We start from the raw sequence: 26,286 nt of genomic DNA on the forward strand, positions 1-26,286 counted from the left end.
CCCACCAGGTGCCACAGCCGTTTAGCCCCAAAGAAATACACAGAAATCTACATTAATTATAAACTGCTTGGCCTAGTATCTCAGGCTTTTTATTAATTCTTATAACTTATATTAACCTATAATTCTTGTCTGTGTTAGCCACATGGCTTGCTGCCTTTTTTGGTGAGGGAGTCACATCTTGTTGCTTCTGTGTCTAGGTGACGACTGCAGACTGAAACTTCTTTCTTCCCAGAGTTCTTGTTGTCCCATCTCTACTTCCTGCCTGGTCATCCCACCTCTACTTTCTGCCTGGCTACTGGCCAATCAGTGTTTATTTAAAATACAAGTGACAGGATACAGACCATTATCCACAGCATTGTGCAGGCACAAAAATGCACTTATCTGTTGGTTGTCAATATCATTCAAAGTAATTCAGTTTTGCCATAGCAAATGATGCTATGCTAAACATCTTCCTAAGCATGTGAATGAACATGGATGGGCACAGAACATGTGAACCATCGTGGATTGTGCCATTACTTTGTGCCAAGCATCATTAAAAATGCCTTTAGTAACTCATTCCATCTTTACCCTAAGTAAAAGTCAGTGTATAGCCGGGTGGTGGTAGCACACACCTCTAATCCCAGTACTCAGGAGGAGGCAAAGGTAGGCATATCTCTGTGAGTTCGAGACTAGCCTGGTCTTCAGAGTTAGTTCTAGGACATCCAGGGCCACACAAAGAAACCCTGTCTAGAAAAAAAAAAAAACAAAAATGAAAGAAAGAGTTAAGGTGTATCATTAGCCCTATTTTACGTAGGGATACTGAGGCTCAATAGGGTTAAACTCCTCAAGGCCACCAGAGTATGCTGTTAGCCAGTCTCTTGTGCCTGTTCATGTCCTGTCTCATTTTATTATAGTTTCATGGCCCTGTCAGGCTACACAAAGACCTTGACGGATCATGGCTGCCTTCTGTTTTTTAGAGCTGGAGCTTGAACTTCCCATGCAGGAAAGTGCTCTACCGCTGAGCTACAGCTCCCACTGCTTTTGCTTTCTCTTAAGACAGGATCTCACACAGTCACTCAGGCTTGGCAACTGGAGCCCTCGCCCCTGCCTCAGCCGCGCCATAGCTGGGTTTACAGGCTGAGACTTGGATGTATCTAATACAGATAATCACGTCTTCCTTCAAAAGATTTCAGTCTGTCGCCTTTATTTTCATTTTATGTTAACATTACCGAGATTTGTTTTGTGGACTGAGATATAAGGAAATCTTGTAACCCTAGGGGTACAAACACATTTTCCTATATAGTTTTGCACACTATTAATTTCTTTTGGGTTTTTATCGTATTGATGTTCAGTATATTTGAAATGGATGAAAACCAAGTCTTTGATTTGCAGTGACCTCTGCAGCCTCCTCTTGTGAACTGTTTTTCCTTTCTCCTTCATAGCTTGAAATACACCTTTATCAAATGTTATAGCTCCATTTGTATTCTGTCTTGATAGCCAGTTCTTCTGGAATATTCCATTTGTAGACTGCCTGGCTTTGTAGCAGTCCATTTTCTGTTACAAGTGTCTAGTCTCATTAAAATGATGTCTGTTGTGTGCATCTAACTTTATAAAAGTAGTGTGCACTCTTTCAGACGTGGTGAAGGAATCCCAAGCTAGACAGGAGGTTGGCGAGTTCAGGTCACCCTGAGCTACATAATAAAACAACCCATGAGGATGGGCACTAAGGTCACAGATGCCCAGGGCGCTTACTCTGGATTACCCAGGAGATCCTAGAGTAATCACGAGGACTGGTAAATGTGGAAAAGGGAGGTGAGGGAGGCCGCTTGAGAGTTGCAGAATGAGAAACTCAGCAGAGCCCTCTGGCTTTGCACCTTGAAGAATGGGGCCCCAAGCCAAGGACTGCAGGCAGCCACTGCCACTGAAGAAGACAAGACTTTACCCTCCGTACTCACCTGAAGAACTAAAACTTGGCCGGTGCCTTGGATTCTGAAAGACAGGGTCTGAAGTGCGGTGATTTGTTACCACAGCACAGTAGGCGGGCGGTTCACACTGAGATGAGATGGTGATTGCCACAGTCTGAGTGAGACCCAGCTCAAAAATCCAAAGCTTAAAAAGTTGATATGAAAGTAAAACCCAGACTCTTAGTTCTTGACTCTCCTCCCTCTGAATGCTCCAGGCCAACTCCCACCAGGAGAGCTAATCGCCAGGGTGTCTGCGTCCATACACAGATGTGGGCTTTGCTGTTATTCAGGGAAATCCACTTTCCTATTTCAAAGGAAACTTTAATTTCTAACCCTTTTTGGGGGTGAGCTTTAGAATCTGCAAACAATGTTTTAAAGTTGCCTGAGGCTTTGCTTGAGGGATGTAATTAGCGTGTAGATTCCATGAGGGAGCAGACAGTAGCATCCTAGTCCTGACTCGGTAGGCCACCTCCCCATCCTTGAGTCAATGAATCAATGCGAATTTCAGTTTTAGAGAAAAAAGGATAAATACTTGTTTGTTTTGTAAATGCTTTTAAAAGTTTTTTTTTAAATCCACTTAAGATTTTCAACTTCTCCTTATAACGTTCTCCATAGAACTTTCATTTAGAAATGTCCTTGATACCTGTGCTTGTGTCTACATTCATTTTTATTTATTTTATATGTATGAGTGTTTTGCCTGCATGCATGTCTGTGCACCGTGTGTGCAGTACCCTTGGAGGCCAGAAGAGGGCAGTGGACACTCTGGAACTGGAGTCCTGGACAGTTATGTGCCACCGGGTGGGTGCTGGAAATAGAACCAGTCCTCTGAAAGAGCAGCCAGTGCTCATAACCACTGAGCATCTCTCCAGCCCTGTGTCCACTTTCTTAGCCCAAATGCAGTTTACTTTAGTTTCTACACATCTTTTTTTTCTGTCACACCAGAGATTCATTAATTTTTTAATTTAAAAAGTAGTTTAGAGCCAGGTGGTTGTGGCACACACCTTTAATCTCAGCACTGTGAGTTCAAGGCCAGCCTGGTCTGCAAGAGCTAGTTCCAGGACAGCCAGGGCCGTTTCACAGAGAAAATCCTGTCTCAAAACACCAAAATTTGGGATCTGGAGTGAGGGCTCAGTGGTTAAGAGCACTTGCTGCTCTTGGAACCAGATTTGGTTCCTAGCAGCTACAGGACAGCTTACAACCAACCTTCAGCTCCTGGCAATCCCATAGCCTCTTCTGACCTCACCAGGCACCAGGCATGAATGCAGTGTACCTACCATGCTGCCCAAACACTCATGTACGTTAAATAAAACTAAAACTTTCCTGGGTACATTAACTGCATGCCTAGTTTTTTGGCTTGATTTGGTTTGTGGTTTTGTTTGTTTTTTTTTTCCTCTCTCTTGACTTGTAGAAACTCCTTTTAGGCTCTGAGTTATCCTCTGAGCTCAGTTTTGTGTTTATAGACCAGCCATCCTGCTGCAGCCTCTGTGCAGGGCTCAAAGGTGCAGGTCCTACTGGATTCTGTGAGTGCCTAGTCTAATGTCCTGCTATTTATCTGCTGCTTGCTGCTTCCTTCTTTTACTTGCTGTATATTTAATAAACTCCCTCCTTTGAAACCCAAAGCGTGGTTATTGTGCATCTTTCTTGGTATAGAAGACGTGTGTTCTAAAGGAACGTGGGCTGGGTTAACGACTGGCTCAGTGGCGAAAGCCCTTGATGAGCGAAACTGACAACCTGGATTGTGAAAGGAGCAGACCTCTGGGGAGTGTGTGTTGTCAGGTTCGGGAATGGCAAAGCTTGGGTAGGAAAGTTGACTGTGAGAGGCATGGACCACAGCTGCTTCCTCCTGCACGTTTACAGCCTGAGACTGTCCCCCTACAGTAGCGACCTCCTACTGAGAAGTGCTAATCCCTCCTCTTTTTGCTATACATCATAAACTCACTGAGTCTCTAGGCTGAATGGTAGGTGTCTCAGAGCTAGCAAAGCCCACACCATCCCAGATTTTCTGTACATTTGTCTTTTTGTATGTTTGTCTGCCCTTGGTCACCCAGTCGAACTTCCTGGACCATGCTGTGCAGGATGCAGTAAGAACCAACTCCCAAAAGTTGTCGTCTGACTTCCGCACACCTGATGCGGCGTAGGCATGCTTGCGCTCACCTGTGTAGTGTACACAATACTCAAGGTTTAAATAGAACGTGTGTTGTGTTGCTTAGGAAAACTACCGTAGGTCTGCCTAATAAGTCAAGCCCTGGTACTGAACTTCTCTCTCAGGAGTACTGGCTTTCTTCCACAGCGTTGTATTGGTAGAGGCTCCCATGACTGCTGCACCTCGACTCTCTCTGTCCCCTTTGGTCGCAGGAGGAAAGCTGTGCCCTTGGCACTCCTGGCTGGAAACTGCCTGCTGATTTCCTTTCCTTCCTGTTTCAGAAGAGTGGAGTTAGTTCTCCCTGTGCCCTAGGCCCCAGGCAATGAGCTGTCCACATTACATTTCTCCTTCTGGACCTAGAGTGTGGGCTTGTGATCGGTCAGGCCCACCAGGTGCAAGCCTAGACATTCACTCTCGGGGTTGAGTGCCCGGTCCTTACAGTGCGTGCCTCCCTGACTTCTGGCGCACTGCAGACTCCATCCTGCTAGCAGTCACTATCCAGATGGCTTCTCAGTGATCTGGGTCTTTCTCATTTGCCACCTCCATGTTTATCTTCACTCTATCAAAAAGGAAAACCTTCATCTTCTAAACAGCAACTGCTATACCTGCTTGGGCTGTAGTATACTCTGGTGTTTCAATTGCTTTAAAAATAAATGCATTATTACTGGTGTGTGTGTGTGTGTGTGTGTGTATGTGTGTGTGTGTGTGTGTGTGTGAATTCAGGTCATTTTCTGTTATTATGCATGTGTGAATGCAGGTGCATTTCCTAGGGTTGTTATTGTGCATGTGTGAATCAGGTGCATTTCCTAGGGTTGTTATTGTGCATGTGTGAATGCAGGTGCATTTCCTAGGGTTGTTATTGTGCATGTGTGAATGCAGGTGCATTTCCTAGGGTTGTTATTGTGCATGTGTGAATGCAGGTGCATTTCCTAGGGTTGTTATTGTGCATGTGTGAATGCAGGTGCATTTCCTAGGGTTGTTATTGTGTATGTGTGAATGCAAGTGCATTTCCTAGGGTTGTTATTATGCATCTGTGAATGCAGGTGCATTTCCTAGGGTTGTTATTGTGCATGTGTGAATGCAAGTGCATTTCCTAGGGTTGTTATTATGCATCTGTGAATGCAGGTGCTTTTCCAAGTGTGGTTTTTAACGTGTGTGAATGCAGGGGCTTGCATTTCCTGGCATGTGTGGAAGTCAGAGGACAGTTTCCAGGAGTCAGTGCTCCCCTTCTATTGTGGATTCCAGGGAAGAAACTCAGGCCTTAGCAAGCACTTCTACCTGCAGAGCCATTTTGTTGGCCCTTCTTTTTTCTCTGTTTTTATTTTTATCAAAGAAAATATGATGAATTAGTTGATAATAAGTACCACTGAGAGATTTGTAAAGAAAATGTGTCTGCCTCAGCCCCTCTTCATCTTCTCCTTAGAAGCAACTCTTTACAAATTCCCTTTAGTAGCATATCCCTCTTACAGATTGTACCCAATAAACACACGGCTCTTTAAGGAGATTGTCCAATATGGAAGAGAAAGGCCAAACACATAGGGAATGGGATTTGTAGAACAGACTGCAAAACCTCAGTAACCTCCAAGAAATAAGAGGATACTGCATCTACAACACAAGAACAGACTGTCATGGAGCAGGAACAGGCTAGATGGCGCCTTTGGGGAAATAGAGCACAAGGAAGTGATCAAATATAGAAACAAGGACGTTATTAGCTCTGATTTTCCCAAAGCATGATCAGGGATGTATTGAAACTTTCCCCAACAGTACATTTTATTTGAGCAATAATAATTGCAATACCAAATCCTTATTTAACCACAAATTATTCTGGGCCAGGTGTGATGCCATGAGCCTGGAAAGTCAGCCCCAGAAAGGCTGAAGCAGGAAGATCACAAACTGGAGGCCATCCTGGGCTACCAACTGAGACTCTCTCCCAAGCAACAACCCTGGAGTGCATTGGACCTGTCCTGTCAGCCTGTGTTCATTAGGCACCCACTTCTGGATCCTCTCATTTAATGTCCCCAATTGGGATAGGACTTGGGAGTGTGACTGCTACGTGCAGGCAGATGCCTGGTGTCCCCTACCATTAGCCCTGGTCCCTCATCTACCCCATACCTGACTCTTTATCCTGGGGTCTTCATTTTCACTGAGCTCAGCTTTTATCATTCCATTTGTAGGATTCAGGCTAAGCTGCTTTCTAAAGGCAGCCCATCAGTTCTCCATCTGCTTTTTGCCTAATGAAATGATTTCCTTTAAAATCATTTGGAGGAGGGGCTAGATAAGGTGGCTCAACAGTTAGGAGCACTGGCTACTCTTCTAGAGGACCCAGGTTCAGTTCCCAGCACCCATGTAGTGGTTGTTACTCCAATTCAGGGAATCCACTGCCCTCTTTTGGCCTCCACGGGTACTGCATGCTCATGGTGCACAAACTTACATGCAGGCCAACACCCATGCACATAAAATAAATCTTGAAAATACTTTTGATGTCTTTTTATCTAGTAGTATCCTCATTGTCGCTTTTTTATTTTTTATGTAATAACTTTACAGTGGTTAGGAAAGAGGATTAAATATATGTGATGCCCAGTTACTTCTGTTTCTGGTCCCTGCACCTCCCATGATTTAATGTCTGATATGTTGAAGCCTCTGCTCTTGCTCACAGAATGGTCCTGGAAAATACTTGATTATTTCATCATCCATCTTTTAAACTAGATGTCCCCTAGTATACCACACCTACTTATCCCTACACAGGCAATACGTTTATTCAAGTCCCCCAAAACATTTTTTACAAAATTTGTTTTGAAAATTTTAAACTTTTGGAAACCCCAGGAATGTGAACTCTTATCTGTTCTTCCTGACTCAGGAGCTGTGCATGCTTTGTTGTGCTTTTACTCAGTCTCAGGGGCCCTGCGACCTTCTGCCCCTCCATCCATCGATGGGGAAACTGAACAGGGATGCAGTTGTCTAGCAACCGTGTTCCGATCTCAGTGGCTACCACGGCAAGTTGTTTCGTGAAGGCCAGTCAGAGCCCATCCCTCCGCTTCCTGTTCTGTGGACCAGTCTCGTGTTGTGTTCCCCTGACTCTGCTGTCTGTGATGGGTCCAGGCCTGTTGTAGAATCTCCTCCCAGTCTATGCTTCCTTTTGATCAACACATTTAATGCGAGGTCTTCTCTGTTCGCCTCCGCGGAGGGCGCAAGATGTTTCTTAGCTTCAACTATTTGCTTAGGTGATGCCTGCAATCTTCTCCACTTCATAAAAAAGAAAGGGGTTCTCTGTAAACGACATGAGCCTGGGGCATGGCTTTGCAGGTAAAAGCACTCGCTGGAGAAGCGTGAGAGCAGGAGTCATTCTTCCAAGTCTGTGTGAAGAGCTGATGCAGTGCCGTGCACGGGAAATCCCAGCACTCCTCCGTGAAGACAGGGGGCAGAGGTCAGAGGTCATCTGGAAGCTTGAGGCCAGTCACCCTGAATACTGAGAGCAGCAGGCACAAGAGTCCCTGCAGCAACAGGGTAGAAGGTGAGAACCAACTCCCGAAAGTTGGCCTCTGGCCTTTACATGTGTGTACACAGTCGCACACCTACAATAAATTCAATCAATTGCTCAGTGAAAGTTTTTGAAGAAAATAAAATCTATAGATGTTAATACATGTTATGTCTGTGTAATGTTCATTGATATCTCTCTCTCCATATATACGTGTGTGTGTGTGTGTGTGTGTGTGTGTGTGTGTGTGTATAGTTTTGTGATTCTGGGAATCAAACCCAGGACATCATGCGTGCTAATCAAACACTACCATCACACCCTGTAAAATAACTTAACCGATCTTAGTCTCAACGGAAGCAGAGCTATTTTCATGTGCGTGGATAGAACATGCATCATATAGTTCAGTCCTACTAGAGAGTAGCAAAGGAGCAACAGCCCTCATAGCTCTCTAGTCAGGGCCACCACTAACTGCATGGCTTAATGCCCAGAAATGCCTTTCCTGCTGTCCTTTTTACACTGGCAGCCATTGTACTGTGGACATGGTAAAATTGTGTACATTTGTGTTGACCACTTCCAAGCAAATACAAACAAAGCATCTTGAGGCAAGCGGGGGTCATTCCCTAATTTGCACAGGTTCCCGTTGGCTTTAGGTATGGGGCTGTCATGGTAGTCTCTATTGCCGAAGTAGGTGGCAGTGTTTAAGACAACAGCTGACAAATACTAGAGCTACACAAATAAGTCAATGGAGGCATTGTGTAGAGCCGGGAAAAAGCCGGGAAAGCCAAAGCTCCCAGGCAGGGCTCTGAGTCTATAAACCAGAAATGCAGGTGGAGACCTCTGCTTTATGACATGGAAGATCATGACGTAGTCACATGGCCATAGAGGCAGTGTGTTCTTAGAAAAATGGACCAGAGCGGGTGCAGAGAGGTCGGCTCCAGGGCTCTGGAATGCCAGCTGAGGCCTGTCAGAGAAGCGACCTTCGGCGTGCTTGTGTGGGGAAAACCAGTCACAAGGAAGCCTGGACGGAATCTTGTGAGCACCCAGGAAGCAAGGGCAGAGGAGGAGCACAGAGAAAATGCGTGTTTGGCCAGAGCTATCTAGTGTTGAGAACATTCAGGTGGCTGTGCTATCCCAGTGTGTCTCTGGGCATTATCTCCATGGTGATGACAGACCGATCCCTGACCTCGTCTCTGAACAGCCGACGTCGTGTTGTATCTACATGGATAGACAATGTATGGGAAGCGTGTGAATTGGACAGTTGTACATGTGGGTTCTGTAGCCATACTGATTGCATGCACACACACACATACACACACACACCATGCATAGTCACGGTACATCCAGCTCACTGTGTACGCATATTTAGGTTTGTGTGACACATATTTCTTCTTCTGGCCTGCATGTGCCTCAGGAGAAGGTGCCAGGACTTGGGAAAGTGCTATTCTCAGGGTGCTATATACACAACAATACAGTAGCTCAATAAACACCCCCTGTGGGAAGGATAGGGCAGACCCAAAAGACTGACTCAGGAATGAGGAGCCAGATAGGTGCCGCCCCAGGAAGGAGAACAACCAGCAGCCCTGAAATGGGGCCTTGTGCTTCTCATTAGGTTGTCTGTCTAACTGCAGTGGGACTAATTTTTAATCACCTTACTGTCATCAATGTGCAACTTCACGTTCCTGTGTCTATTAATAGCTTGAACTCCAAGGCTAGGGTGTAGATCGGTGGGAGCACTCTTAGGATGTAAAAGGCTCTGGGTTCAATCTTTAAGGCCACTAAAAAGAAAACAATCAAGCTTGCCTTCCACGCATAGGGGTTGTGTAGGGACTGCCTGTGGACACAGAAGGTTGACTCAAAGAATTAGCAGTAAAATCTCTTATTGGTTGAGCAATTACTGTATGCAGATACCTGCTACCTGGGTAGCACGGACTTCATATTAAATTCTCCTAAGGTGGTGTCCTAGTCAGTGTTCTGTGGCTGTGAAGAGACACCATGACCACAGCAACTCTTATAAAGGAAACTATTTAATTACGGCTGGCTTACAGTTCAGAGATTTAGCCCATTATCATCACGGCGGGAAACATGGTAGCACACAGGCAGACATGGTGCTGGAGAAGGAGCTGAGAGTTCTACATCCCTACCACCCAACTGCACCAGGTCACTGGTGTCAAGGGCCTGGTACCTCAGAGGCAAGAGCCATCCACAAGGTCATCCATCTGGCTCCCCTCCTGTCAGCACTGAGCAGAGGTGGTGGAAACGCAGTGTTTGCAGCCACCAAGCAGCTGCTAGTGGCACTGAGTGCTGTCATTTTGGAGTGGGCTCTTCACAACAGCCGTAGGACTAGGTCTACTGTAGAGCTTATCAGGGCGTACAGGAGCCTGAGGCGGGGCCACATCATTGCCACCTACACACTCAACCCTTGTCTCCAGGACAAAGGACTAATCTGAACAACAAATTTTCCTCCTGGTAGAAAAGGAATGGACGACGTTTAATGGCCCAGTGGTCAGCTTTCCAACTGCTCTTTGTGCCCTCCACACTGCCCATCATGGTCATGGAACACAGATAGAAACAGTAGATCAGAATAGATAAAAACGTGACTGAAGTTTTCAGTGTGAAGCACAGTTTTAACTACAGCCATAGACATTTCTTCCTTGCCCTCCCTCCAGTCCCACAGCTCCTGACAACCAAAAGCGTTTGAGGGCAGAGGGAATAAAATCAAAGGAAGTCGATTCCACATCCTGGTGGCATTTATTGCGGTTGCCTGTGGCCCTGTGTTGAGCAGCTGACCTGCTGTCCTTGCAGCTAGGTCATCCTTCACCTTTAATGGACTGTGTGACTTCCAAAGCCTTCCTGGGCTGCAGAGGAGAAAAACGGGAATGGATAGGGTCATCCCTTATGTTGTCTGGGTTCATCTTCGATCCTGGCACTTTCTGGTTCCTAGAGTCATAAAGGAGCTGAAGGCCGTAGGGATTTGAAGGGCTTCTGCAGATAAGACACCAGAAACCCCAGCATCCGACTGGCAGATTGCACCGGTCTGGAAGCAGCATGCTGAAGCATCGCTAACTGTAGTTTCAAGTTGGGATGTCTAGAGATGAGACACACAGCGATGCTGAGTGAGCATCAGCGCTCTTGTTCCTCAGAGAAGTATATAGCTTTGCCTCTCAGAAGAGAACAACTTCCCTGAGCATTTCCCACAGCATGGTCATTCTGCTGCTGGTGGGCAAGGCTGGTCTACGGAGGTACTGCTTACAGAACACCAGAAAATCCGCCCTCAGCATGCTCTGCTGGGAAGCATAGAGGAGGCTGCTAGAAATGTAAGCTGTGTGGATACCATGATTTCCGAAGTCCTACTGGTGGCTAGCTTGTCTTCTTTGTCTGTCTGTTTGACTGTTGCTAGTTTTCAGAACAGAAAAAGACTTTTAAAGTCTTCCGGATAGTTTCCTGTGTTAAAATAATTTGACACAATTATTACTTAGTTCTGCTTTTATGTTTTAGATGACAACTTAAAAGAGTACTACCGACTTTTTTCAATTTTCCAACTTTTTAACACAGTACAAAAAGTAGCTACCTGTTAGGCCTGGGGTTCAAGTTGTGTCCCAGCTGCTCAGGAGACTAAGGCAGAAGGGTCAAACATTTGAGGCCTGACCAAACTAGAGCAGGAACTCCAGGTCAGCGTAGGCCACTTCGTAAACTGCTATTTCAAAATGAAGCTGTGGAAGGAGCTCTGGGGACACAGCTCAGTGACACCGAGCTTGCCTAGCATTTGGGAAGCTCTGGGGTCAGTCCCTGGCATGACAAAAGGCTGCTGTGTGAATCAACTCCCTTCAGCCAGCCTAATAGAGCCGTGGTCGCTGGGGTCTGGGAGTGGTGGCAGACTCACTTCTTACTAATTGTGGTCTGTTGACAGATCTTCAGGTCCCGTCTCTGTGAGAACTTTGCTCCCTACCATAGGCACCATAAATATGTTGATTGTTCTTCTAGATGCTGCGAAATGCCCGACCAAAGCAACCAAAGGGAGGATTTGTTTTGAGCCATAGTTGGAGGGGACACAGCCTGTGGTGACTGGGAAGGCCTGGCAACAGGAACAGAGGACATTCATACAGTGTCCCAAAATCAAGAAGCAGAGAACGGTGCCTGGGGCTGCTTATTTCTCTCTCTCCCTTCCTTCTGTCCAGGACCCCTACGTCTAAGATGGAGCTTCTTACCTCAGGACCCCCACGTCTAAGATGGAGCATCTCACCTCAGTTAACCTACACTAGACACTCTCACAGATGTATGCAGAGGTTGTCTCTGTGGTGATTCTAAATTCCATCAAGTTGACAATCCAGGATGATGCTCATAGCAGGCCAAAACCCTGAGGTCCCTTTTCTGTCTGCCTGAGGCAGGGGATGAGTTGAGCATTGGTGGGGCTCTTCAGTGACCTTGGTGAAGAAAGGGCTGGGCTCTCCCTGTACCCCTTGCTTGACTTGAGCCCAGTTCTCTGCCACTGTCTCTCTCCTTCCACCTTTTGACCTGTGGGGTGGACTCTGGTTAGAGCTGAGCTGGTGGTTTCTCCGTGGAAGGCAATGTGACCCTTGAGGGCTTATTCCCGCAATCTTAGACTCTTCAATATCTTTACATAGACGCTTTGACTTGGTGCCTTGGAAACGATGCTGGTGACTCTTCACTCAGAGCTACTTTTTCTGGTGGGTCATGGAGGAGCCAGCGGCTGATGCGTCCCTGTCAATTCAGACTACTCTTGTAGCCCAAGGTATATGGTTCCTGACACAGAAGCAAACTGAGTTTGGGTATAAACTCAAACACTAGGGTTCATCTTCTAGGGCTTGTCCTCATGTATCCACAATCACGTCTTTCAAGCGCTAGGCAGCATCTATAAGTCACCAAGCCATTGATTCCCAGCATGTGAGCCTCAGACTTACTGTACGGCAACCCAAAGCCTGCTGCGGTGACTTGCCTTCCTCTGCGTATCTGGGGTTCTATTATTAAGTGAGTTCAAATTGTGTAGTAACTTGGAAAGTAATCAGCAAATGACCTTTGATGGCTTAGTGGTTTCTCTTCTGTTCTCAAATAACAAGCTTAAATGTCACAAGAAATATACACATACGGAAAATTAGTGGATTCAGCAGAGCTAACAAGGGATTGAATTACATCCACTACTCAAGTTGTCTGAGCTTTGCTGACCTTTAATTAGAGGATGGGGGTCAAAGTCTTGTTAGCCAGTGTCCCCCTTCCAGAATGAGGATAATGCAGTTCATTTGCCACTAGCCTCCTGTCCTCAGGCTGTCCCTAATCCAGTGCACTGGACTTTTCTGAGCCTATATGTGGTCTTGTAACCTTTCCAACACAAAAGGAAACCCATGGGACTAGCTACTTTAGAGAAATTTACATGGTGGCTCCATCTTAGGTAGCTTTGTCAGGGAAAATGTCTGTTGTCTTCCTCTTTCCTCAGTTACGTGGACGCATGCCCAGATAGCTCCACTGTGTGTGCATGTCCTAACTTGAGTGTTACTGTCAACATGGCTGATGCTGATGCACAGCCTGGACTTACAGTGTCTGCTGCAGGAGTGGAAAGGGTCTGAAGTCACATGCGAACTCAACTTCCTGACATGATGAGGCTGTTACGGACATTGGCTTTCAGCCAATGCTGGTAGACCTTATTAGCTCAGAGTTGAAGGCATTCAGCCCTTCGGCTGAAGTTTCACAGAAAGTCTATTGGCTGGACATGAAACATTCTTTTTCAGATTGTATTTTAATACCACAGGACATACTGCTTTTAAGTCAAAACTCAAGGTTCTGTCGCATGTGCTTTTATTCACAACCGAAGCAACAGTGAAACCATTAACTGAGTTCTTGCTAGTTGTTATGGCCATTACTTTCAATGTGACTGTATGCATTCACTTGCGAGAGTTGCTCCCCACTCCACGCCCCTCCCCCAAAAGTCATGAGTTGCGTGGTCTCAGCCACAGATACTGATCCCTCACAGTTGTGGAGGTTAAAAGAGTTGGTCTCTCTGGAGGTCTGACTCTGGCTTACAGAGAGCTCTGTCCCCAGCATCCTGCACTGTGTCCAGTTCTCCTTCTAAGGACCTCAGTGGGTTAGGTCAGCATTCACTGTAAGGGTCTCCCTTGAGACTAACCACCTTCTAAAAGACCCAGTCTTCAGACTGTCACCGATGGAAGTCATGTGTGACTTCAGCACCCGAGAGGGAGACACATTCAGCCCACACTAGCATTGAAGACTCGTGAGTCTTGTAATGAGTTTATCCCTGCTATAGGAAAGAAGAAATAGACATTGCTTGAAGGGAACAACAAGCCTGGTGACCGGCGTGCGGGAGCCTAGCACAGCTGTATCTACTCAGAGCTTCCTCATCACATAATGTGTCAGAAATAAAATTTGATTTATGGAGTGAGTTTGAAAGAGACATATTCAGATGTCCAGATTTCTTTCACGGGAGATGCCTGTGTTGAGCAAGTTTGGTGAGTTCAGTTCTTGGGCCTTTGGTTTTCTCGTCTGTAAGTTAAGGGTTCTAATAGCACCTGCCTTATAGGGACTGTTCAGTGGGGACTCTGGGGTGACTCACATAACTGCTTAAAACCATGGCTACATATGCTAGGCTCCCGCTATTATTTATTTATTGGTTACTATTTGTGTGTGTGTTGTCATTGTTATGAGAAGGATACAATTTTAGATGCAATCAAATGATGGTTAGCATTCCATCTTAGCATCTGTGAGTGTCATCAGCTTGTTCTTTGACCCATATACTATCACAGTTTTAAATGTTACACTGGCAGCGTGTCAGAGGTCAGTGTAGTATGTCTAAAGGCTTTAATGCCTTGGCCCGCTGTCATAAATGGGGCCCAGCCCTGCGAATCAGACCAACAGTGCCCGAGGATAACATATGTTGGGCATGCAAGTGGCTTTTTCTTGGAGTTAGGTGACATGATAGCTGTTGTGGCTGCCAAAAGTTTTTTCTCAAACTCCTAAAAGACCACAAAAAATGATAATTACGCCCTTAAAACCGGTTTCCAAATGTTCTTGGTCACCATGGAATGATGGAATGGCCATGCAGTCATGTGTTGGTCTGAGCCCCAAGTCAGGCAAGCAAAATGCTGGTGAAGGGTGTCTCAGAGCCCACAGAGCTGTGGAGGAACACACTGGCAAGCAGCCCACGTTTCTCTTCATTTTCTGTTTTGTTTTGCTTTTAATTTTTTTTATTTGAAAAAATTACTCATACAATATATTTTAACTATATTTTCTCTTCTTCCCAGATCTTTCTCACATCCCTACCCACCCAACTTCCAAGTTGTTTTTTTCTCTCTCTTTAAAACAAACAAAAACAAAACAACAAAAACAGGAAGCACACACACAAACAAAAATTGAAAGAAACAATCAAGAGACTGTGAAGACAAAAACATGTGCAAGCAAAATTAGCCAAAAAGTCTACAAAAATCACATTGAGTTCATTTTGTGGTGGCCAACTGCTCCTGGGCACCCTGAGGCGTGGCTAAGGTACCCAGTGAGACCTGAATGGAGGAGACTGGTTCCTCCTTTGCCCTAGACTAACACTTGAAAATAGCGTCTCGGTTAGCGATGGGAACCTGTGTCCACTTCCCCCTCCCACGACTGGGACCCCTGCTTGAACCTATGCAGGCGTGTTCATGCTTTCACAGCTTCTGTGAGCCCATCTGCTGTTTCTAAGAACAATCTGAAGGCAAATCAGATGAACGAGGGGCAATTAAAGATGCTTCGTCATCTGTAGTTAGCTAGTGGACTGTCTGATTTGTATGTCTGAGTATTTCTATTGTTTTTTATATGCCAACAAAAATGAATGATCTAACCAATAAATTATTTTGACAAAGACCAGTGGGTCAACTTTATATATTTTTTTAATCACAATTTACTTTTAGTAGACCCCAATAGAAAATACAGAACTTTCAGGCCGGGCATGAAAGTATACACCTTAATCCCAGCACTTGGGAAGTAGAGGCAGGTGGATTTTTGTGAATTTGAGGCCAGCCAGGTCTACATAGAGAAATCCTGTTTCCAAAACAAACAAACAAAGAAAGAAACAAACAAAAAACCAGCAGCAGCTACAACAAAAACAAACCCCAGAACTTTAAAAAAGTCTTATAAAGTGAATAAGGGTGCACTAATCTTATTCACGGAGCTCTGACTGGAAGATATGAACTTTAGTAACTTTCTTACTTCTGGTACTTTGAAGACATTGTAATTTCTAGGGCCACAGATCCTAGGTAGGGCCTGGTGGCCTACTGAGAGTTTAATTGGATAACGGGATGGGAGAGTCAGGGAATGTTGTGTGGACAGCTTAGGCTAAGTATGGAAATGGTGGCGAGAAGCCAAGTGTGGGTGGAACAGCTTAAACTCCCACGCATCCTGGTAGATTCTGTTTCTTTATTGGCTATGCTGGGGATTGAACTCATGGCTCTGGATGCAGTAGACAGACTCTCTTCTGAGCTAGGTGCTCAACCTTCACGGATTTGTCTTAATTGTCTGCCTCTCATCTCTGAGCCAGGAGTTAAAACTTAATCACAGCCTATTTACATGTCCCACCGACTCTCCAGTCCACACACCAGCCTATGGTCCAACCTAAGGGTGAGGCGACGTCACCGTGTGGCACTTCTGCAAATGAGGATCAATCCCCTTAGAGAAATGCAGCCAAAAGAAGAAACTAGCAGACACTTCTCTTATGACTGCCGTCAAATGGTTGAGTTCCTCCAAGTGTGGAGCATTGAAATTTGCTGGTTTTCCTTGACCGCTGGTGAGAGCCCAGGCAAGTGTTAAGACAGTCCTCCATTCACGTGATGGCTGGGGACAGGTGACCAGGCCCTTCTGCCTTGAGACCCAGCGCCCAGTGACACCCAGAGGCTCTCCTGCGTGTCTTGTCTCACATGATGGAGAGCCACTATGGCCATAGGCATGCTGACAGGCACACTAACAACACCACTGGGTGTCTACAGCCCGGGCACGTTTAACAAGCCCCTTACGATGGCTGTGCCACAAATTAGAATCACCTGAGCAGGGAGCCACACTTAGGAATGTTTTTAACTGCCTTAATTGAAGTGCGAAGTCTTACCCTGAAAATGTGGGTGGCAGCTTCCCGTAGCAGCCTGTTCCATTTTGTTTTGTTCTGATTGTTTTGTTTGAAGGGGCATGGCCGAAGGAAGAAAATCTGCCCGTTGCTAGCCTGGCCTTCTCTCCATTATCTTATCTTGTCTGTCCTTGCTGCCGCTGATTCTTTACTGGTATTAGAACCATCATTCCCAGGCTTCCAGCCCCAATGGAGGACCAGCAGTTCTTCAAGAAGCTTCCAGGGTTTTTGGTGCCAAATTGGTACTGATGAGGCCCCCAGGCCTGTGGACTGCGGACTGAGTATTTTCAGGGTTCTCTCCAGGAAGAACCGCTGTGGGCGACTCAGATTGCTGAGGCTCCAGGTTCAGGGCAGCTACTGGGCTCTCAGCCTCTTGAGTGTGAGACTGCTGCTGTCGTTTTAGTATAAACTAATCTAACAAATTTATATCTGTGTGTGTGTGTGTGTGTAATTATTCTATCAGTTCTGTTCCTCTAGAGAAACCTGACTAATACACCTAAGGGCCCAACCAATGGAGAGTCAATGGCATCAGTGAGAGTAACTGCTTCTTGAGTGTCTACTGTAGATTACGCCCCTCTATCATGAATCCTTATGTCAATCTCATCGTACACTGTAGGGTGGGCATCACCTCACTTTACAGATGAGGACATTAAATGTGGCAACAATAGCCCAGTTTTGTTACACAAGTTCCTTTTGCTTTTGTTTTCAGCAGTTCACAAGACAATTTCATTTTCTGACACCCTTATGTGGGAATACATAGCCGGGGACCACATAGTTGGTTCTGGTCAGTAAATAACTCCCCACACCAGGGAGGATGGCCACCTAGTGCATGGCCATCAACAAGTGACTTCATGTGAGTTGATTAAACCTGTATTGCATATAACTGCTGACAACCAGAGGGTTGCTTACAACTAGAGCAGAGCCTTGCCTATACTGGCCATGTAATGGGGTTCAGAGAGAAGTCTCCTGGCCACGATTTCAAAGACACACTGGTCTGGAACTTGCACTTTAATCTCTGACTGCAAAACCACCTTTATCTTTGCTTCTCTTACCTCTTTGTTAGGACACAGAGAAGCTCTGAAGACCACAGCGCTACACATCCCTAAAGAGTCCTGGCAGGCATATCCCACTGGAATTTTCTTTGATTTCTCTCTCCTTACCAGTCATACACGGGTGGAGGGTAGATTAATGAATAGTCAAATGATGTTCAATCCTCATTCAAGATTTTCCCCACTACCCACTTCTGAAAAACAAAACCAAACATGAACAAGTAGACAAACAAACAAACAGAAACCCTCCTGCAGTATAATGGAAAACAAAAGTGCTCACTTCTGGGACCATGGTGATTAGGTGATCCGTGACCCACTCTTCTTTTTCCAAAAAAAAAACAACAACAACAACAACAAAAAAACAGATGGTTTGTTTTATGTCCCTGTCCACATACACAGGCTGGACCATTTTCTGAGCAGGGAATTCACCAGGTGGAGAACCCTGCGTTAGAGGAAGCACCCTATTTATACATTGTCTCTGTGCATCTCTTTGTTTCTCTGTCTTTCACTGTCTTTCTTAAATTATGTTATTGTACCTCAGACTGACTGGGAATCTGTGATTCTCTTGCCTCAATTTGAGTGCCCCTTGGAGAAAGTTCTCCAGGATGTCTGGCTGCTCGGTGGGAAGTCTCCTTGCTGGAAGGGATTCAGTGATGAAGATGAACACAGGGGAGGGAAATAAATTCTCTCTAGAGAGTTTCTCCTAATATTATTATAGCTGGGATTGAAGACAACACAGCTCAAAAGCTCAGTGCCAAGACATTGCTGGCCTCCGTTATATATACACTTCTAGAAAACGGAAAAGGTAGAGTAAACATTAAAAATAAGACCATTTCTCCTACCCTTCACTGCCAAGCTATTCCCTCATCACAAAGGGAGCAATATCAGCCGGTTCTTTTGAAGCATTTTCTGGAAAAATGTGTCCATCACCTACTGCTCGGTATGCATTTTTAATCTAAAGGGAGCAAGTTGTCTCTGCTTTTCTGCTTTGTGTGTGTAATAAACAGAGCAGCCAGGCCAAGCGCACAGGGTGGTTGGATCTACATTGGCAGAGACTGCTCCCCTTCATTGGGTTGCAGCATCATAGGCTGCTCAGCCCTTGACTTGTTGCTTCTTACAGCCCTGCTCCTCTCTGCTCAACATTTTTGCAAGTGTTTTCCTAGATTAAATTCCCAGTGTGGGACTGATGAGGTAAAGCGCGGGGCACATCCTCTGTTCTGATAGAAGTGACCATCCAGCCTTCCACATGCTGAGGGCAGCCCAGTTCCAGCAGTGAGGAGGAGAGAGCCTGTTTCTGCCTGCAGCTGATATTGTCAAGTCTCATCATTTGTGATGAAATGCCAGCCTTAAGATATTCTGCCATGTTTGCTTTGGTGCATCATCTTTATGAATGAATTTGAGCACCATTTCATGTATTCATTTCCGGTTTGTCTTCTTTGTTTCTGTATGCAAAGTGTCCTTTTTCCCATTGGACGTACCTTTTCCCGAATGAATTACATATATAAACTCAACTGTTAAGATAAGAATTAATGCTGGCAAGGATGGGGATGCTGTGGAATCTGTTAGGGAAACAGTCAATTAGTATGGCCATTCTGGAAAGCAATGTGAAGGTTGTCACAACCAAAGCTAGAGTTGTCATATGACCCAGCTGTACCACTCCAGGGTGTGCAGCAGAAGGAGCAGGGCACCCCGGCACACCCTGTACTAGCCGAAGGCAGACAATTGTGAAATCAGTCTCGATGCCCAGAAGGAGATGGAAGGACACAGAAAAGCAGGATCTGTGCATGGTGGGGTTTGAGTTGGAATAAAGAAGAAGGCCATCATACCATTTGTGGAACTGGAGATCAGCATGTGAAGGAAGACCAGGAAAGAGAAATATAGTGTGTTTTCTCTCATGCAGAGTACAGAGGAGGAAGGGAAGGAAGAAGAGGGGGGCAGGACTTGTTAAAATAGGAGGGACCCTATCTGGGGACAGAATAAGTGGGGTAAGGGGACCTGAGGGTAATGTGGGGGTGAATATGATTGAAGCACATTATATACATACATGAAGATACTGTAAGGAAACCATTACTGTGTTGCACAATGAATACATGCAATAAAAAAAAATCACACTCAAACAAGCAACCAACGACAAATCCTTATAATAACTATAAATCGCAGATGTTTTCCCTGATAACTTTTGGCTTTGGGCCATAAACTTTGAAATTTATATGTGGTTAAATTTGACAGTCCCTAAGAAACTGGTTGATAGCTGGATTAGATCTCGAGATTCCTTCAAGTTTAAGAAAGACTCTGTAGATATTAATGAACACAAAGTCTAAAGCCACTGTCTCTAATGGTAGATTCTGACTGTATCCCATGCATGCATGAGAGTTCCCTGGCTGTCTGCCTTCCGAGGAGGCTTTGAGCTCTCCTTTAAGATACTCAGTTGCACAACATAATAGTTAAATAGTTGATCCTGAGCTAAAGTGTGGGGGTGCAGTCCACAAGTCCCAGCCCACAAGGGACATAGGCTAGAGGATTGTGAGTTCAAAGTCAGCCAGGCCTCTGTAAAGAGTCCCTGTCTCAAAACCAAATAAAATTCCATACAAATAAGTAACTGATTCTATAGTCAAGACAGGACTTCGTAGTGTCTTTGTGGTTGTTATGAAAACCATATCATTATTACCTGCTCTGTGTTTTAAAAGCCAGGATGGCACAGGGCCTAGCATTGTGCCATGGGTTGATGAATGTGGTGATCAGGGTAAAAGGGAAATGGCCGAGGAAGAGGAGGACCTTCCCAGGAGGTCCAGAAAGCTCAAGACACCTTAAGGGAAAGAGAAGAAAATTGTTTTAAAAGGATTGAATGAAGACTTATTATAATTGACTTTGAGAAAGCTTGAAATAACTAACTTGTGACACAGTTTCCAACTCTTTGTGAAACAGGGACCGTGATAAGCTGCAAGCTTTCACAACTGTCAACCTTAAACACTGGAAGAGAAGCAGCCACGTCAATTATGGAGCTTCTCAATGGCTGGATGCATGTGTCAATCACCGGGGCTCCCGTTAAAACGTGGGTTTTGAATTGGGTGGCAGCTGATAGGATCCAGGTTCTGCATGTCTCTACTACTGCTTGGCCTCAGCCCTTCAACACACACACACACACGCACACACACACACACACACACACACACAGCAAGGCACACACAGGTACACACGCACATACACATACACACTCACACTCATACACACTGACTTTTATACACACACTCACATATACACACTCACTTTCACATACACACTGAGTCTCTTACACATATTCTCTCTTATACACACACACTCACACACCCTCTCACACACTTACACACACTCACTCTCTCTCATACACACACACACACAACACCCCTTGACCATTGCCCCCAGGCTTGCTGTCCCCTGCTTCCTTCTCTTTCCTCCCTTCCCCCTCTCTTGGTTCACCTGATAGGATTTAAGTATGTGTATATGCATTCCAATATACGTCTTTATTTTTCTGCTTCCCCAAACACCAAGAAATGGTCTGTTTTTTTTTTTTTTCACAGAAACCACAATGCGCTTCATGAAAAACCATCAGGCACAAAAGCGAAGCATCAACAAATTGATCCCTTCTTGCTTCGTCACGCCTGATTTAAGGAAATGAACACAAAACGGGCTGCAATTTGAAAATTGACATCAACCACATTTAAGACTGTTCTCTTTTTTAAATATTAGCAGTTGAGTGTGTAAGCCAATATTTATTTTCTAATCAAAGGTCTGCGGCAAATGGTTTATAAACGAGAGATGAATGCCTCAGAGATGTATCTGGTAATCAAACTGCAAATAGGATATCTTATTTCTTTAAATGGCAGGCAGTGGTCTCCATCTCCTAAGATTCTGGCTGCTCTGGAAAAAGTGAGAACTGGCCACAGCACAGAAGTCCAGCGCCCGCTCTTCCCACCAGACATCACCATAAATAATTTCTGTAGAAGTAAGTTGAAGCTCCTGATACATTAAAGGGGATCTATTAGCAGAATGACTCTGTGGAGAGGACCCCTTAAGAGATGCTTCCAGAATTCCATTATCTCAACTGTCACTCGCCACCGGATCTGTCTTGGCGCTGGGGGTTTTCATGAATTGCCCGAGCTGTTTGTTTATCCCCTATCAGCCATCACCCTGTCAGCCCGGCCATTCATAACAACTTTTGGCAGCTCATCAGGGGAGTTCAGGGCTGAATAGGACCCTATCAACTCTCGCACCTCATTGTGTGAAACTGTTTACCGGGCTGGCTTCTCTGTAAATACTACAAGCCGAGCCCTGAAAGGAGAGATGTGTGAAAACAAAATGGCGTGCCTGGGAGCCCTTGGCAGGGCGGCACAGCTTGGGGGGGGGGGGGGGACTGGCAAGCGCGGGGTGGGGGGTCTCCTTGATTGTGCTGAGTCACGCCTACCCCTCCTGGAAAGTTTCGTGTGTGTTGGTTAATTAGACAACGTGGAATTTGGTTTTGCATCTGTGGCGGGGATGGGGGGGGGAGTGGAAGTGTGTGACTTCTGTAATTAGGGCACACAGACCATTGCTGTCACAATTCCACTCCTGTCTTATTTAATGCCTGCTTTTCCAGGATTTTCTCACATTGTCCTCTATGCCTGACTGGTAGAAGTGCCGCTGTGACATGAACATAGTAAGGGGACAGTCCCGGGCTGAGGTCTGCTGCTCACTCACCACCAGTAACTTCCTATTGGAAATGAAAGCCATTGCTTCTCTGGTGGAGCTCACAACACTATAGATGACACCCCCCCATACACACCCCACGCCCCATTTCTCCAGTCTTTATTATCAGTTACATAGGCATAGATTTTAAATTGTTCAATAATTCTGAGTTTATGAAGAAAAATAAACCCTCCACAATTTCCTTCCTGATCCTCTTGATATGTGTGTGTGCGTGTATATGTGTGTGTGTGTGTGTGTGTGTGTGTGTGTGTATGTGTGTGTATGCATGTGCATGTCTGAGTACCCACCATGGGGAAGAAGTATCACTTTGACTATTTTGAAGGTGATGAAATTGGGTCATATTATTGTAATCTGCTTCTTTCTGTTACAACCGAGATGTTTTGACTCTTTCAAAAAATAAAACAAAAGTGTAATTTACACAGAACAGGGTTGCGTAGGTTTTGTGTGTGCAGCTCAGGGAGTTTTGACACAGCAGAACTTCCCTCTTCATTGTTGTGGCACTGGCAGTCACGCATAGTCTGAAGATGCTAGATTTTCTAGAAATATAGAATGGCTGTCATTACAGGATGCTATCACAGTTCCTCTGTTTGGTTATTATGAATACTTGCTCATTAGTTACTGTGCCTATTTAATGCAGGCTGTCCGGGCATATACATGCGGGAACAGGCAGTGGGGACACATGGCACCATCCTCTCTACCATTTCAGTCAACCTTTGGAGGACTTGGGTTGTACCCCTCCCAGTTAAGGGGGCCCCTGTGCTTGCTTGAGGCACACTAACCTAGAACTGCAACACTTATTCCAAAAGTGTTCCTGCGCCTTGCGTTCAGGCCTGTCCAAAACACACTGCTCCCAGCCCTGTCATTTACATCATATTACTCTTTCCGACAAGCCCCATGTGCAGAGACCTAGAGGAGATACTCTCGTGTGTCTGGCCTCTTTTACCCAAAGTTACGTTGAGGTGGGGAAGAAAGGCAAGGAAAGTCTTGAGAACACATGAAGGGAAACAGGAATCAGATCCTTGAATCTGGTTGAAGCCTGTCACCAGCAGGGAAACAATGCCAGAATCATTACCAACTGCTTAAGGCCTTTCTCCCTTCCCCACTGTAAACCTACAATTTCCTAGGAATCTCACCAGAACCCCCATGTGTGAGGAAAGGACATGTACTAGACACCCTTGTGCAACCCCGGTGGCTTCTGGTTTTACTGTGTAGGATTGCAATTCCACTCAAGGCCTCTCTGGAGCCACTGGTATCATCTTACAGACAGGGAGAGAGGGGTAGAAGGGGGGAGAGGGAGGGGTTCCTTGGCAATCTTTCAATATGCAACTTAAGAGTCATCAAAAAGGCATCTATGGTTGAAATTAAGACCATTAATTGCAACTCTCCCTTGAAGAGCCCATACTCATCCACCTGGGTATGGCTGTCTTTCTTTGTGCTTAAATCCATATTAAAAAATGTCTTCAACAAACTCTGCAACTCTAATTCTAGACTGGTTAGTCCTGAAATTCTTTTCAGTTTTGAAGGCATGAGTCCTGATTGGGCCTGAACTGAGGTCGCTAAGAGTCTGGTAGAAGTTCTCAGGCTGCTGAGGATGGCAGCATTAAGCTGTGTGTCTCTCTCTCCTCATCACCAACAAAGCCTTTGAGATTCACAAAGTTGTTTCTTCTAACTGCCAAGCTGTGGTCAGCCTATCACAGCAGAATATTACCACCTACGTGTCAACTCAATTGTTGACTGTCATTCCACCTCAAAATGCTCCACAGTCTTCAAAACAGAACCACAAACTCAAGACCAAGCTTCTAAAAATGTAATCCCATGGTGAGGGCCTGGAGGCTTTCAGAGTCTAATCATAGTATATATGTTTTGCAGTGAACTTGTTAATTTACAATGAAAATCTTCCTGGGTACCCAGTGTCATAAAGCCAGCCCTATCTAACTCATCCCAGAATTTGGGTGTTATCACATAGACAAGTTCATAATGACAGTTATTAATTATTATTAATAATTAATATTAATTATTATATTATTAATGACAGTTACCCAGGTGGGTATGGGCATCCACTAGCATTGCTTTTAAGGTCCTGTTCAATAACTTACTCTGATACATCCTGGCTTTTCTTTTTGTTTGTTTGGGCTTTGTTTTTGATATATATACAGGGTTTCTCTGTGTTGCCCTAGCTCTCCTGGAACTCACTCTATAGACCAGACTGGTCTCGAACTCACAAAGATCTGCCTGCCTCTGCCTCTGGAGTGCTAAGATTAAAGGTGTGCTCCACCACTGCCTGGTCACTATTTCATTTATAATGCACAAATAATCAATCCCAGCTTAAGTTCCAATTAGTGATATTTATCTTTTGCACATACTAGTATCTTGGATTTCTAATTCAATTCAATTGTATTCAGGGCTTTGCATCTTCATTCATGGAAGATGTTAGTCTATATTTTTCTCTTTCTTTGCAATGTCTTTTCAGACTCTTTTTGGGTTTGTTGCCTCAGCCAGCATGGAACTTGCCATCAATCCTCTTGCTTCAGGATCCAGATAATCTTGCAAGCAAGTGGCTGCACCTGGTTCCCCACAATCAGACTCTGCTTGCAGGGATGCTCTACTCTCAAACAACAGTTTGTGAAGTACTTCCTTCTGTTTTCTTAGTGTTCAGAAGATGTGAGTTTGTCTTTCCTTAAAGCTTTGGTAGAATTACAGGGACTGGAGAGTAAGGGTGCTTGCTGCCCAAACATGAGGATTTGAGTTCAAATCCTCAGAACTCTAGTACAAACCGAGGTGTGATCATGCACCCCTGAAACCCCAGCATTTGTGTGGGACAGAGACAGGAGGGTTACTTCTCAAGGAATATGGTGGGAAGTGATAGAGCCGGGTAGCAGATCTCCTCTGCCTCCCATGCACACACGGGCACTGTGAACCTCACACCTACATATAGCACACACACACACACACACAGAGGGAGGGAGGGAAGGAGGGAGGGAGAAGGAGAGAGAGAGAGAGAGAGAGAGAGAGAGAGAGAGAGAGAGAGAGAGAACTCAACTCTTTGGTAGAACTAGCCAATAAATCTTTGAATTTGGGGTTTTCCTTATTGAAAGATTTTAAATCATGAATTCAGTTTTGAGATTAGACAAGGGCCCTTTGACTTTTTCTGTTTTCTCTTCTACTTTTGTTAAGATGTGTTTTTTCAATAAATTTATCCACTTGCGATAAGATGTTGAATTTATAGACATAAAATCATTCATCGCTTTGTCTTCTTGGAGAGCGGAGCCCTTTATCACAATGTAATAGCCCTCTTTATCAGTGGCAATACTTCTTGTCTGAGGCCTCTGCTGATGTTAATAAAGCTGCCACCTTTCCCCTGATGTATGTCTGCACTGTGTGCCTTCCTACCCGTTCTTCATTTCTTTTCCTACTTTTACCTTTTCGTCCCTTTCTAATTGAGTTTGTATGAGTCGGTGTTATTTCTACTACTAGATTATCATGTATACATCTTTTAAAGGAACTGTAATCACTACTTTGGGCTTCACCACCCATCTGATTTGGATCCAAGTCATTTTTAGATGCTATGATCTGGCTCTGTCTCCTACAGAGGAGCAACAGATCTCCAGGCCTTCCCTTCTGGCTGTGTTCTACCTCCATGTCTCCCCCAGTGCCGCAGGTTCCCAGGCCTTGCCTCCTGGTCACGCTCTGCCGCCTGCTCCTCCTGACAGATGTCACGAATAGGCAAACATTGTGCAGAGCAATTAAAACTAAAGGAGCACAGGGCTGGGGAGACGGCTCAGTCAGTAAAGTTTTAGCTGTACAAGCACGAGGACCCGAATTTGGGCCCTTGAACTAAAATAAAA

The sequence above is a fragment of the Microtus oregoni genome, unplaced genomic scaffold (assembly GCF_018167655.1).
Source record: "Microtus oregoni isolate MIOR12 unplaced genomic scaffold, Mior012 000004F_ref0000308, whole genome shotgun sequence".
Classification (NCBI taxonomy): Eukaryota; Metazoa; Chordata; class Mammalia; order Rodentia; family Cricetidae; genus Microtus; species Microtus oregoni.